Raw genomic sequence first — 15,991 nt, 5'->3', positions numbered from 1 at the left:
AATAATAAAATCAAAAAATCAAAACACACTTTATCTTATAGAGCAAAACAAAGTATTGGAATACCAGACGGATAATGCAACACGGCTTCAAAGAAATGCAAGCTGAATGATTGCTGATAAGTATTGTTTTAGATTTCACAGTTCTGTTTCATATCTCACAATGCTCACGAATAAACTACGTCTTAATTTCCATTCGTATTGTATAGCACGGAGAATTATAATCAGATATTCTATGGAAACATTAAATGATGTAAGAAGAAAAAGTACTCCGAGAACCCAATATAATTAGAGAATATAGCGTCGATTCCGTTGGCTAGCTTCGGTTGGGCCAATAGTTTGCATCGGAGTCACGAAGAAATTATGAATCAATTCCGGTGTATCTTATCTCAGAAAAAATTCACCCGACTCTTCACACAATTACATTTACACATTTACATATAAACACCTTGATGTAGATGTTTGTAAATGTATATCCGTCTATCTCTCTTTTCTTTCCTTCTTTCTTTCTTTCTTTCTTTCTTTCTTTCTTTCTTTCTTTCTTTCTTTCTCTCTCTGTACACATACACACACACATATGTACTCATACACACGCACACACAAACACACACACACACACACACACACACGCACATATGTATGTGTGTAAATGTATAAGTATATCAGAACTATTCGTAGGCGTTTCACATGACTGTATACGCTCATATATATATATATATATATATGTATATATATATATATATATATATGAACACATGCATACACATATACATGCACACACTCACATATATATATATATATATATATATATATATATATATATATATATATATATACATATATATGCATATATATATATATATATATATATATATATATATATGTAGATATTATGCACATATATATATGTGTGTGTGTGTGTGTGTGTTCCTGTGTGCTCGTATACACACACACACACACACACACATATATATATATATATATATAGTGAGATAGATAGATAGATAGATAGATAGATAGATAGATAGATAGATAAAGATTTGAGGTGCATACGTATGGAATTGATATTCAATATAGAAATAGATGAAAGATCAGAAAATTGAGTGCAGCATTTTCACCAAATGCAAAGGTGCACTTACACATGCAAGTATTGGTTTTTCTACAGAGAAAAAACAGAAACATCATAAACAATTCATTTCCATTCCCCAATAAATTTGTAGATCTTGCATTTGAGTAAGACATCCATATTTATCAGAGTTTTTTTTCCTATGTCAGTGATCCAGATGCTTCGTGACTGGAATTAAATCTTTTATAGCTTAAATATGAATAAAAAGACAAAAAGTATATTCCAGAAGATTCATTCGAGAGGAGAAGCCGACAAAGAAGGTAAAACTGACATTGAACAAAAATAAAATAAAAAACTGATGGAAGAATCCCCCGAATGACTCATCTTATTGCTTTGTTTTGTGATAACAATGGAATTTTCCAGAAGAAAAAAGTGTTGCTGTACTTAAAAAACATATATATATATATATATATATATATATATATATATATATATATATGACTGATGTGCAGTTGTCCGGCAATTCTACAATAAATGTGTGTTTAAAATTTTTTTTTCTTTTTTTTTTTTTGTCAACGATAAGTTATAATTTGATGGAATATACGAGGGAATATACGAGGGAAACGTTTCGAAATCTCAGAGAATATATGAGTAAATTGGAATGATCAAAAGCAAGGTTGTTGGTATATGTCGGTATGTGCAGTCGGAGAGTATACGTTTTTGTATGTATGTGTTTCCGTATGTATATGTGTCAAACGGGTACAGTAAAATTGAAATGACTCCTAATGCTCGTTAGAGCCTTCCATACGCTTACAATCGGTATTGATCTATCAAGTATAACATAGAAAAGTGTTGTGAGGTGGATGTGAAATGACAGCAAAAATAAAGATTTCAACGTGACACAATATATTTTGGTCTATCTATCTATCTATCTATCTATCTATCTATCTATTCTTTTACTCTTTTACTTGTTTCAGCCATTTAACTGCGGCCATGCCGGAGCAATGCCTTCAGTCGAGCAAATCGATCCCAGGACTTATTCTTTGGAAGCCTAGTACTTATTTTATCGGGCTATTTTTGCCGAACCACTAAGTTATGGGGACGTAAACACACTACCATCGGTTGTCAAGCGATGTTGGGCGGACAAACACAGATACACACACACACACACACACGCATATATATATATATATATATATATATATATATATATATATATATATATATATATATATGTATATATATATATATATATATGACGGGCATCTTTCAGTTTCCGTCTACCAAATCCACTCACAAGACTTTGGTCGGCCCAAGGCTATAGTAGAAGACACTTGCCCAAAGTGCCACGCAGTGGGTTTGAACCTAGGACCATGTGGGTGTTAAGCAAGCTACTTACCACACAGCCACTCCCGCGCCTATATATATATATATATATATATATATATATATATATATATATATATATATATATATATATATATATATATATATATATATATATATATATATATATATATATATATATATATATATATATATATATATATATATATATATATATATATATATATATATATATATATATATATATATATATATATATATATATATATATATATATATATATATATATATATATATATATATATATATATATATATATATATATATATATATATATATATATATATATATATATATATATATATATATATATATATATATATATATATATATATATATATATATATATATATATATATATATATATATATATATATATATATATATATATATATATATATATATATATATATATATATATATATATATATATATATATATATATATATATATATATATATATATATATATATAATATATATATATATATATATATATATATATATATATATATATATATATATATATATATATATATATATATATATATATATATAATATATATATATATATATATATATATATATATATATATAATATATATATATATATATATATATATATATATATATATATATATATATATATATATATATAATTTAGTTAATGCAGAATCAAAACCAAAATCACCACGATCTTATTATTATATTCCAAAAATGTGTTTCAAATAAAGAATACACTAGAACTGCTTTCTCTTGCCTACTCGAAACATAAAAAAGGACGTGCATTTTAACACTAAAATGTAACAAAATACTTTTCAATTGTTACAGAGCTTCTAGAGATTCAAACGACACTTTGTGTAGTTGATTTCTTTTTCCAAACTTACACGTCCTATATTTTAAATAAGAAAATTGCAAAATAGTAATATCTTGTATGAATGGCTTAAACAGAGTCCAAATCTTGTGTCTGGTCTTCATTTTTCCGAGAGCATAGCCTTTATTTATTTACTTATATATTTATTAGTTTCTGAGCATGTGGTATTGAGAGCAGACACAATGTTAAGTATTTTGTGAAACGGGTTAATTTCTGTTAAGTTGATATTCCGTAGACACCTAGTATGGAGACGGTGTTTTCTACTTCCCAGCGACTCTGTAAAATGACGGCCACATAATCGGTTGATTATCTTTCAATGTCTATTACTAGGAGAAAAGTTTGAATTATATTGCATTCATTTCAATGATTTTACTTTGCTGTTGTTATACAAGGTGAAAGAAGAAAATGATTGAACTTATTCTGCAACATTTGCAACAAACCTAACTCAATAACCGTGGCCTGAATACTCATTAGCTGATACAGTAGAGTGTTCTTTCGTAAAGGAATAATTACAAAGACAGGTTAATTCATATATCAATATATTGATAGAAAATATATTGCTCTTACTATAACAATCTATGTGATCAGAATATCTGTCGGCTGCTAACCGTTATAACTATGACAAACAGAACTCAGCTTTATCAAATAATTTAAAAGTAATTTGCCATCCTAACGTGCTGCTTGTATAGATACTTTCCAGAATCGACAATTGGTATTGCCTTTTCATTCGGATTTTTCTAATCCTTTGTTAATACAATATTGAATAATTTGATTTTGAAGACATGAAGACATGTAATTCAAAATCTTTTGTGAACAGAATATCTGTTTTGCGATGCTATAGGTACAAAATAAATGCTCTCTCTGTTTCTCTCTCTCTCTCTCTTTCTCTTCGTGCCATTGGCATCCTATAAGATACTTCTGGCTATTTATATGCATATAATATACAGCCATAGGTGTATTAAATTCGTTGGAGCTTGAATCTGTTTAATACTCATTAAATGAATCGTTGATGTAATAATAACTATACTGAGCTGTAACTCAATAGAAAGGACACTGAGCTAAGTTTGTGAATTAAAAGTACTTTCTGAAAACTCTTTGGTGTATTGTAGTATTCCATTCGATGTCTGGCCACAAATAAACTAGTTTGTGGCAATAACTAAATAATTTCATTTTATCTAATCTTAGTCGATGATCGATCTTAGTTGAAAATAATAAATCTAGTTGTTGAAAGTTTGTGCCACGTTCGTCACCATTGCCGCAATATTCTATTCTAATCAAACGAAAACAAAGCAACAAAGAAAAACAAGGCTATAGTATAAGGCAATTATTCAAGGTGCCACCCAGTGTGACTGAACCAGAAAACATGTGTTTGGGAAGCAGACTTGTTACCACACAACCACGGCTTCTTTACTTAGCTTTATCCCTCCTAACTAAAGCAGACGTTCGCTTTGATCACCATTCCATAGTCTATTCCTGTTTTCCATTACTTTCTGCTCACCTCCCAAACTGTTTTATTATACGTCTCTTTCTTTTTGTTCTTTCTTTTAGTCTTTCGAAATGTTCTTGACTCATAATGCGTTGTTTTTCACTTACGCTGCTGTACGTTTCTTAATCACACACACACACACACACACACACACACACACACACACACACACACACACACACACACACACACAGAAGTATATATAATAGCTACGTACATACAATACATACATACATGCATACGTACATACGTATGTACATACATACATGTACATATGACATATAAATATACACTTCCACAATTTCGTCATTTTTCTTTGTATTTCCTTTATTCTATATTTTTATTTTGTATTTTCTCTAGTCCCATGCTATTTTTTTATGTTTTTTTTCCTGATTCCATTTGAAATACATTTTTTCTCATTTTGCGTTTTACGTTTAGTTTTATATTTTAAAAACACTTTCTCTCTTAATATACAATCTTTAACATTGCTATACATGAAAAAAAATCAACAACAAGACACATACTATGAATAACTTCCTCTTCCAAGCAAGTAAAGTACCATTAAATATTATGTCGTATTTTATCATAGATGCACTTTCGTTGACCTTTCCGGTTAACCGGTGTAGCTTTTACAAATGTCTCACTAAACTGAACAGCTACGAGTGACCAAGAGCATTAGTGGAAAATAAATGACTTTCACAGCATTCAAACTAAGTGCTATGCAGTAGTGTAAGACTACATATCAACAACTACTGAAACGCTTTCATTGTAAACAAGATTAATCACTTTCTGTTTGTTTTCTGCTGACAGGTCTTACCTTGCCAACCCACGCAGCTATGAATTCTAATGGCGATTTCGAGTCAAGATAAACTTAATATTCACAATGCCAAAACTTCAGCTGTTAACCGTTCCTGAGATTGTTTTGTGATACTAGAAAATAAATATATCATCATTGGTTGAGAAAACAAAAAAAAAAAACAAAAAAAAAAAAAAACAAAGCAAGGTGATGGTGGTGAGCAGCTAATTCAATAAACACAAACGCTTTTTTGTAATAGTTACTGAATGGGTTAGAAGATAATACAGTTCACATAGACATTTCAATTGTCTTATTTAGCAACACGCACGTTTTCACACTCATATCAAATACTTAGTTAAAATTAAACTCCAGTATTCACATGCTAGGCCACGCATAAAGTACTCTCATAGGATATAATTTTGTAATTTAAATTATTTTCATGAAGGAGGTTCTTCTGTGGACAGTGTACTAATTTGAAGTGCAACTGCTAACATTTAGGAACGAGACTGACCACAAATGGAGTCGACTCTGCAGACAGCTAGCCGAGGGCCACGAAGTATAGTATTCAGTCACGGACATCTGATGGTTGGATTTCTTGTGAGTCCTTTACTTTGGCCGTTGGTGCGGCTCCTCCGTGCAGCTAGCGATGCAGTTTCAATGCCATACCTTTGTGTACTTAGCCTGTCAGCGGAGGCGGTGCAGTAGGATGTGGTCCTTGGAACTAGCAGGCAGAGAGCAGCGTACTGGACATCTGTAGATCTGGAGTAGAAAATGTGTCATTGATGAGGTCACGGATAGCAACGAAAGAACTTTGACAAAAGTAGCTGACTGATTGCTTGAGCGAACGATTAATAAAGCAATCTGTTATTCAATTGGATAAATAGTTAAGAAGTGAAATATAAAAAAAGAAGTGAAATATAACTATTACGTGTGTTTACTACTGCCATACAACGTAAATAAAGGGGAATTATTAATCCTAAAACCATAAAGAACACCCAGTTATTACATTATAACTTAAGTGTTACAAGTCATATAACGTGTAAGTTTGTAAGGAAACTTTTGCCGCCATAGGTTATTTGTTAAAAAGTTAAATTATCATTATTGTATGTAAACCATATTTTCTGATATTACCAGTGGTGGCAACAGTGTATTAATATTAGTTTCAAATTTTGGCCCAAGGCCAGTAAATTTGTAGGAGTGGGTAAGTAGATTACATCGACCCCAGTACACACCTGGTACTTATTTTATGGAACCGGTGGAATTTGAACTCAGAACATAAAAATGGACGAAATGTCACTAAGCATTATGTCCGGCATGCAAACAATTCTGCCAGCTCACCGCCCCACGGAGTGTTAATATCATTGTAGCAATTGTAGTGATGTATTCAACTGTAATTCAAGATTATCCTTCTATTCAAGCTGTAGTTATATATATATTTCTCCACGTGTGTGCGCGTGTGTGATGAACAGAATATGTATACTTGAGTCTGCGTATGTGAATTTATAAGTGTAAGGGTGTATCAGGCATTTGGTGTTTATCGACTAAGTTCTACCATCTCCACCACCCTTCTATCATTGCTTGTCAATTCCAGCTTTCATCTATCACTTATGCTAACACTGTCTCTTTTGCTCTCTCCCATTTTTCTCTGTAATATAAAACGTGTCTGGAGATAAACAAAAGCCAACCAACGATAATATTGGCGATAATCATATAGCAAAAGCGAATTGTTTTATTCAAATGTCGACATGTGAAGGCAACCAATTAGCAGATTCCATAGTCTCATACAGTATGCTTTGCGGTAAACGATCCGTGTCGATCAGCTCTGATTTCAAATCCCGCTGAAGTCTACTTTCCCTTTCATCCTTTCTAAATTGATTAAGTAGCATTCAACTTTTGTCTCATATTTTGTATTGTATATATATATATATATATATATATATATATATATATATATATATATATATATATATATATATATATATACATATATATATATATATATATATATATATATATATATATATATATATATACATATATATATATATATATATATATACACATACATTTATTATTTTGTACTTTTGGGATTTTTATTATAGGTCTTTTTAGTGTATTTACTTATTAAATTTTTCTATATGTGATTGTGGATTTTCATGGATGAATTCAATAATTGTATTTTTTTCCCTAAATTATATATATACATATATATATATATATATATATATATATATATATATATATATATATATATATATATATATATATATATATATATATATATATATATATATACATAACTAGTTTTAAGTACATACATGGTGGCTGTCCACTCCTTATGCAAAGTTTGACCACCTCCGTGCCTACACCTTAGACTCATCATGGCATATGATGTGGCTTTCTAAACCAGACAATGTTCTGAACAGACAACCACATAGATTGCACATCCGGTTTGGACCCCCGGGAGCTGGAGTTAAGTTCTGATCTTTCTGGATCTTATAAGGTCTTTTGAGGCTTCCGTTAGATTTGCGAACCTTGTGGCATGCATTGCATTTAAAGGTGTGCACAGACATATAGGCAGAATAGTTGGTGGAAGTTTGTTTTCCATAAGTTCGTAAATTAGATTTGATCCCAGCAGAAGAAAGGTATGCATACATACATACATACATACATACATTCATACATACTTACTTACACACATACATATATGATGGCCGTCCACTCGTGACCGAGGAAGACCATTGCCGACCTTCAGGAACATTGTGCGCTCTAGGACTTACTTATATTTTGCATTTGCGGCTCCGTTGGTGGCTAATGAACCCTGCTCTCGACAATGATACACGACTGCAAACATTGCAGACCAAGCTTTCCCCAAGCCTGAAAAAGCTTGACATACATACATACATACATACATACATACATACATACATACATACATACATACAACGCAAAGTAGCTTTTGGGTGACAAATTAACGTTTATTTAAACAATTCATAAGCAGTACTACTGTACTATCGAAGGAAGTTTCGCATGTTCATGTTGATGGAGATGTTAAAAAGTTTATGAATCAGGAGCGTTATCGGCTATTTCAAATATAGAGGACGGATAATTGTAGGAATGGTGCGTGAATTGAAACAGTTCAGCCAGGAATTTTGAACATTATCGCAATTACAGCCTCATTTTATTGTCGTAACATTGTATCGTGTGTGAAAGAGCATCCTACTGTATCAACTAATGGATTTTATTTTCTTTACTTCAGATGACAAGTGCAGAAACAGCACTTTAACAGAAATCTAAACAGCCTAATACAAAATATAGTCCTGCATGAAAGAGAATGAAAATTTAATGAGATCTGGAGACTCTCGACTCAATATTTATTTGTGATGTTCCATGTTATAAGGAATAAAATATTTTGCCCTTTACAAAAACACATCCTGTACATAACTATCGTGATACCAACAATAGTTGAACTTTTCTTTTAGAATTTTTTTAATCCTACAGTTAGTGTGGTTTGTATTCTCATTTCTATTTCAATTGTACTCAACTCAATAATATAAGATTTATTTTTCCTTATTGCAAGAGATGCAATTGGGAATTGAAGAAAGTGCTAATTCACAGTATAATGTAGGATAAATATTAAGGCAGCGAATTAGCAGAATCGTTAGTAAGTGGGGAAAAATGCTCAGCGGCATTTCGTCCGCCCTTACGTCCTGAGTTCAAATACCGCCGAGGTCGACTTTGCCTTTCATCTTTTCGGGGTTGATAAAATGAGTACCAGTTGTGCACTGGGGTCGATGTAATCAACTTACTGCCTCCCACAAATTTCAGACCTTGTGTCTTTAGTAGAAAAGTTTTTGTTGGATAAATATATATTTCTTTATTGCCCAAAGGGGGCTAAACATAGAGGGAACAAACAAGGACAGACGAAAGGATTAAACCAATTACATCGACCCCAGTGCCTAACTGGTACTTATTTAATCGACCTCGAAAGGTTGAAAGACAAAGGCGACCTCAGTAGAATTTGAACTCAGAACATAAAGACAGACGAATTACCGTTAAGCATTTCTCCTGGCATGCTAACGATTCTGCCAGCTTACTGATGAGGGCAACACTGACATAGATTATACGTCGGAGACTCAACGTTGTATTATTTCTTTAAATATAACCACTGTCGTATGAGCGCCTCAGTGGAGTAAGCGCTGTGGAAATCATTTTGGATTAGATATCTGACCTGAAAATAACACCCTCCCAGAAATCTTGTGATAGTAAATACCTTATAATAAAACAAATATTTATGAGGGCTAACAAGAAGACAACTACTTTAGATCCACGATAAATAGGAACTAAATTTCTCCCAAATCACAAACCACCATCGTCAAATGAGTACGTAACAGTACATAGTGTGGTAAAAAACATATTATGATTGGGAATAAAATGTGATGGTCAAGACAGGATTGTTTTGATCTATGTCGACAGGATCGCTTGTAATCATGGGTTAAACTACAACAGCAAAATAAACGTTTGCATGCATGCACGCATAAATGCATTTATATATGCATGCTTAATGGCGGTGAGGTGGCAGAAACGTTAGCACGCCTGGCGAGATGCTTAGCGGTATTGCGTCTGTCTTTGAGTCCACAGCCCATCGATGTCGACTTTACCTTATCTTTTCGATGAGGGGGGGGGGTCAATAAATTAGGCACCAGTTGCGTACTGGGGATCAATCTAATCAACTGTCCAAACCCCCAAATTTCAGGCCTTGTGCCGAGAGTAGAAAAGTATATTTACATGCTTAAATATGTGAATATATGTTCTCTCTCTCTTACATAAACACACACGCACACGTATATATATATGTATATATATATATATGTATATATATATATATATATATATATATATATATATATATATATATATATATATATATATATATACACAAAAATGGGACAAGAACACAAGACATCCAGACAGACGATACAAAGAAAACAAGGACGGGTCATTCGGAGTTTTCTTTCTTCAGTCGAGTTTCAGATTATCTTTGCAATTTTGGCTGGAGGAAGTGCTGAAGGAAAATAAATCTTTGCAGTTGTTTCTAAAACTAGTGGTGGTGGTAAGAACATCTACGGGTCACTCAAGAAAAATCTCAATCAAACGCATGTGTTTTACGGCGGTATCTGGTGTCAGAACTTAGAAATACGGGACAATAAAATCTATTATGACACTTGTTTTAAGAAATGAGTAACACGGGACGATTAAAGTTCGATTGAAATATATGTCGTTGCATTATTGATGCTGACATTTAGAACACTGGATATGACGACCGATGAGACTTGTATTATCGATGTGGAATTCTAAAATCAATTGTCTTTGTCTTCAGAGGTTTCCACTTCAGTAGTCATATTGTAAGTTGTATCATTGTTATGGAGAGAAGTGTGTGTGTGTGTGGGGGGGGGGGAAGCTTAACATCGATCCATACAACCTCTGAATGAAGCATATATCGCTTCGACAGCATCCATTAAACATTTAGTTAATAAATGCATCCTTGTATCTAGTCTGTATACATGAAGCAAATAGTTTCGAAAAGGCTTCTCGAGAAGTATTCTGTGACAATTTTCAGACAATAGAATTCAGGGAAGTTACAACAAAGCTCTTCCGCAATAGATTATCAAATCCAATCCATTTCTGCAAATAAATAGAAAATCCTCCAATTATGGTTTACCAGATGTCTTCATAGTTAGAGTAACATACGTTATCAGAGTAGTCAAAGATCTACAATCGGTCTATTACCTACAAGAAGTATATTATAACATCAATCTATATTATCCCTCAATCTCTCTCTCTCTGTCTCTCTTTCTCTGTCTCTCTCTGTCTCTCTCTGTCTCTCTCTTTCTCTCTCTCTCTCTCTCTCTGTATATATAACGTTTCGAGCCTACGCTCTTCTACAGAAAGGAGCACAGAAAGGAGCACAGAAAGAAACAACGATTGAATCAAGCAGAAAAAAATGGGAGAAGGATGGATGTTTAAAATCTAGAGGAGTCAATGCAAACTGTTCTGAATTAATCTCAAAGATGTGATCCACATCATAAACAATTCCCCGGAAGTTTCATCAGGACAGAGACTTATGGAACATTACACCGTGGCTAGACGCTATATAATGTAATTCCTAGGAAGAATAGTCCTCACACTAAAACTGGTAGGAAGTATAAAAATCAGGCAGGAATAAACAAATCATCAAACGAAAGCAGTCATGGACTGTTTCGAATCCTCTGTAACATATAAGGGGAAATTAAGATATAATGGTCTTCGGACAGAGAAAAACTGTCCACTATACACGAATCAGCTTCTCAGTTGATATTTTATTATTTAACAAAATTTTTTACTTTATTTTTTTTTATATAGTTTCAGCTGAGAGCTGATATGAAAACAAGGTAAAAATATGTTTTCTCTTCTTTTACTTGTGTCAGCCATTTGGCAGTGGCCATGCTGGGGCACCGCCTTCAAGAATTTTTAGTCGAATGAATTGACTTCAGTACGTTTTAATGCCTATTGGTATCATTGGCTAAGCCACGGGGACGTAAACACACCAACACCGGTCGTTACGCTGTAGTAGGTGGACACAGACACAACGACATACACACACGCACACACAGATATATACAAACAACGGGTTTCTTTTAATTTCCGTCTACCAAATCTACTCAAAAGGCTTTGGTCGGCACGAGGCTATAAAAAGAAGACATTTGCTCTAGCTGCTATGCAGTTGGACTGAACCCGGAACCATGTGATTGAATAGTAATGTACTTACCACACAACCATTCCTGCGCCTATATGTCAAAAATGCAGAGAACTCTGCAGAAAATACGCTTGAGCAATAACATTAGATTTACACCTTTGTATATTTGGCTGTGGTTATGTAACGAATCATGACAAACTGTTCTTCACAAAGCCAGAAAGGATTTGAATTATGTGAAAATTATTACCATAAGCCATTAATGGAACTGCAAAAATAAGGAAAATATTGCAGTTCTGCCTGTAATATGCACACACATACACCACATTTAGATAGCCAAGCAGGTATGGACACGTATCTTAGAGCATATGGAATTACATACGTATACAAACAAATTTATTCACATACGTACGTGTACAAACAAATGCATGCGTGCTAACATGCGCACTGTACATTCTTAAATACATACATGAGATAATGCTTGTTGGAGACGGCTCTTTCGATGTTCCAGAGAAGCTTGAAAAATATAACTATACAATCACACGTATATACATGTAAACAAGCGAATACTCAAATGTATAAATGTAAATACATGCACACACACACACATACACACACATTCTCTCTCTCTCACTCACTCTCTCACTCACTCTCTCTGTCTCCCACTCTCTCTCTTTTATCTCGCAAACACACATACCCACAAACATATATATACACACACACATACGTAGACATTTCCGATGGCACACACACACACACACACACACACACACACACATATATATATATAGACATATATGCATATATATATATATATATATATATATATATATATATATATATATATATATATATATATATATATATATATATATATATATATATATATATATATATATATATATATATGTATGTATGTATACATACACACACACACACACACACACACACATAGTATATTTGTATTTATATTTATGTACACATACAGACAAGTACACATTTTCCCATATGTGCGTTATACTGAGATTTTGGCGTGGAAACGAAATGCTAATCTATAAATCAGAAATATTTTCTGTGTTGCCTATTTCCCAATGATAGATAATAAATATATATAACCGTTAGAACATTGCTATTTCAACTCCAGAATTATTTCCCATAATACGCAGAATTACTACCGTACATGTACACGTTTTATCATTTATCATTTAACATACATATCATAATGGCTCTTTCCAAGTGATATAAACGAACTATGCCACTCTAACCAGATACTATATTTTAACATGATTCCTGACTTCGTGCTTACATTTTTCATGATTAATATACAGGAGGAAAATGATTCTTGATCAAATGAGAATATTTTGCATTCGTCATGAGCAACGCAGAGCAAAATATGAGAGCTCGGCAATTTTATAACATGACTGGGTTTCCATACTTTGCTGAAGCAATTTCACTTTATTTAAGCCGTTAATGTCCCCGAGAAAGACATAAACGCTGTAACTCATTACTTCCTTTCTTCTAATATACGTGGCCTCTGTACGTAAGTCAAACGAAATCGACATGCTTCCATATAACACACACACACACACACACACACATATATACACATGTATATGCACACACATATATATATACATGCACACACACACACACACACACACACACACACATATATATATATATATATATATATATATATATATATATATACATACATATATATGTGTGTGTGTGTGTGTGTGTGTGTGTATAAATGCATATATATATATATATATATGTGTGTGTGTATGTGCGTATAAATGCATATATACATATATATATATATATGCAGCTATACACCTAATCAGTAAAATTCACCAATCAGCATGTAGATACGCTTCTTGCCTCGACTATCGCATCTCTCCAGAATTGATACAGTTCTCAAAACGAGACTGGATCAATTATTAGCCATTTGAAATACATTGAGACACCGATTTCATTGATATATTTTGTTTTTTAAGTCATATGCAACATAAATAATTAGTTTTATTGCTTCTTTTTACTATGTAACTGGTTTTACTATTTGTTACTGGTTATACTAAGCTGAGGGAGTGCATCCAACAACATAATCAATTTCATCATCTCTCATCCCAATATATATTTCATTGACAGTTACATAGGTTATTGATAAGGGAAAGATAAAATGCAAAATCGATCTGGACTAGATTTGAATCTTGAACGTAAAGTATTCTTTTCTACTCTAGGCAAAAGGCCCGAAATTTTTAGGGAGGGAGCCGGTCGATCAGATCGACCCCAGTACGCAACAGCTACTTAATTTATCGAACCCGGAAGGATAAACGGCAAAGTAGTCCTCTGTGGAATTTGAACTCAGAATGTAAAGACAATCGAAATACCACGAAGCATTTCGCTCGGTGTGCTAACGTTTCTGCCAGCTCGCCGCCTTTAGAACGTAAAATTTCATTTCTTTTCTACTATCTGCACAAGGCCCGAAATTTTTAGGGAGGGGCGCCCAGCGTGCTAACGTTTCTTATTTCTTTATTGCCCATAAGGGACTACACACAGAGGGGACAAACAAGGACAGACAAATGGATTAAGTCGATTATATCGACACCAGTGCGTAACTGGTACTTATTTAATCGACCCCGAAAGGATGAAAAGCAAAGTCGACCTCGGCAAAATTTAAACTCAGAACGTAACAGTAGACGAAATACCTCTAAGCATTTCGCCCGGCGTGCTAACGTTTCTGCCAGCTCGCCGCCTTTATAACGTAGTATATTGCAACGTTGTTACTTTATAAATAAGCAGTAGTGTCATTTCAGACAGATTTAACGAATATTTAAAGAAACCTAAAGAAACAATATTTGATGAAATAAAATTTTAATCATTCGTACATCTTCTATTACATAAAATATTGTTTCCAATCGCTGTGTTCATTGGGCATTGTTTTAGTCTCAGTAACATCATCATCATAGTCATCATCAATCATCATCATCATCATCATCATCATCATCATCATCATCATCATCAGCATCTTCATCAGCATCATCATCATCATCATCATCATCATCATCATCATCATCTTCCAGTGTTTTAAATCCTGGTCTTGTTCCCGTTAACGGAGGTGGCCGGATCTACCTCAATGTCATAGCAGCCGAGAAAGGCAAGTGCAGCCCACTCCAAATATTGGGCTCGGTGTTGCCCATTCTCCTTTGCTACCATGAGGCATTTTTGGAGCTGGATTTTTCTACGGAGTGCATGCCCTTGCTTACCTCATTTCTAGACATGAAACCTCAGTTTCTAGACATGAGTTGTCCCGAGACCAAGGACTCTACCACGACTTTTAAGAAATGTGGTGGAAAACTAGCTCAGAAAGGAAGGGAGACTACTCCCTCAGACCCCTTTCAGAGCACCCCTACGTAATGTCAACGGATAGTCTTGTGCTGAACGAATGATTAAATTATTACGATTGTTGTCAATAGAGTTTACATTCGACATCTGTTTTGCTAAACAAATAATATATTTTTATTAAAATTTTATGAAATTTTCAACCAACATATTACAACAAACAACGTCATCATTTTATACATCTTCATCATTTTTGCCCTGCTCGTGTCTGTTCGTCAATATACTCTC

Source organism: Octopus bimaculoides, chromosome 3, assembly GCF_046866305.1.
Source record: "Octopus bimaculoides isolate indiv1 chromosome 3, ASM4686630v1, whole genome shotgun sequence".
Lineage (NCBI taxonomy): Eukaryota > Metazoa > Mollusca > Cephalopoda > Octopoda > Octopodidae > Octopus > Octopus bimaculoides.
Note: the sequence above shows the minus strand (reverse complement) of the source record.